The sequence below is a fragment of the Sorex fumeus genome, unplaced genomic scaffold, assembly GCF_029834395.1.
Source record: "Sorex fumeus unplaced genomic scaffold, SorFum_2.1 ptg000134l, whole genome shotgun sequence".
Classification (NCBI taxonomy): Eukaryota; Metazoa; Chordata; class Mammalia; order Eulipotyphla; family Soricidae; genus Sorex; species Sorex fumeus.
The window spans coordinates 3,982,614-3,983,806 of record NW_026606191.1 but is presented as its reverse complement, the minus strand read 5'-3'; positions in this window follow the sequence as shown (position 1 = coordinate 3,983,806).

The window sequence follows — 1,193 nt, the reverse complement described above, 5'->3', positions numbered from 1 at the left end:
AGAAAAATATCCTTTTTTGCTCCTGAACAAGGACCAGTGCAGTCCCAAGTTGGGAAGATTGTGCTGGGAGGACTGGGATGGCCATGCCCCCAGCCCTCAGCTTTGTCTAGACAAAGGAAGGCAATATTATGCTTTTGTAACTTCAGAGTTAATTAACTGCTGATACTATATACTCCTGGGCATTGTCATGTATATGAGACTTAAGCCTCATCTGCCCCTTGTTCTTAGCACCCCAAAAGCAAGAGACTGGATGGACCCAGGAGAGCTGTGAGCTACCCTGGCATCAAAAAGGGACAGGTAAGCACCATACCAGAGGGGTGACTGATCATTTACGCAGATAAACATTTGGCAGAGTAAATTCTCATGGGGAGATTTACCCAAGGAGACACTCTGTCTCCCAGGGACATCTACGCTGCTTTTATCTTTTCCTCTAGTTGTATAAGTTATCAACACTTGTAGTTGTTTGGATAAACACAGTAAGAGACAAATATCCAAACACTTAGTTCACTGGGCTTTGATAGCAAATAAGGTTTTTTTTGCCTTTTTGGGTCACACCTGGTGATACAAGGGAATACTCCTGGCTGTGTGCTCAGGAGTTACTCCTGGCGTTGCTCAAGGGACCGTATGGGATGCTGGGAATCGAACCCAGGTTGGCCGTGTGCAAGCCAAACACCCTACCTGCTATGCTATCTTTCCAGCCCCCAGAGCAAATGAGGCTTTTAACACTTACTTCTCTGGGCTCTGAGAGCAAGCGAGGCTTTTACTGTAAATCCCAGACTAAGTCTTCAGGCCAGTTCACCTTGTCCTTCCCCATGGGGATCCTGTCTCTAATGTTGTAACTGTTTGCATCAAGACCATGCACACGTGCTTTCTAGAATGTTCCATTTAGAAGCTGGCGTAGTTTTCCCACTTGCCCATGGTCCATACAAGTTCCATGGCAGAACCTCCCTTTTGGGGTGTTAGGAACTACAGTAACTGAAGCCCGAGTCAAGTAATTATGACCAAGCAATTATGCCCAGGAATAGATATACTTGAGTCCGTCTACTCCCAAATACTAGGAGTATAAGCATTGATGGTCTTTCTGTGTTTAAGCAAAGAACAGTGCTGTAGAGTGAAAACATAAAAATGCTATAGGGGAAACAGGGAAGCAGGTACAAATACACAGCCACTTCAACTACAAAGCAGTACAAATA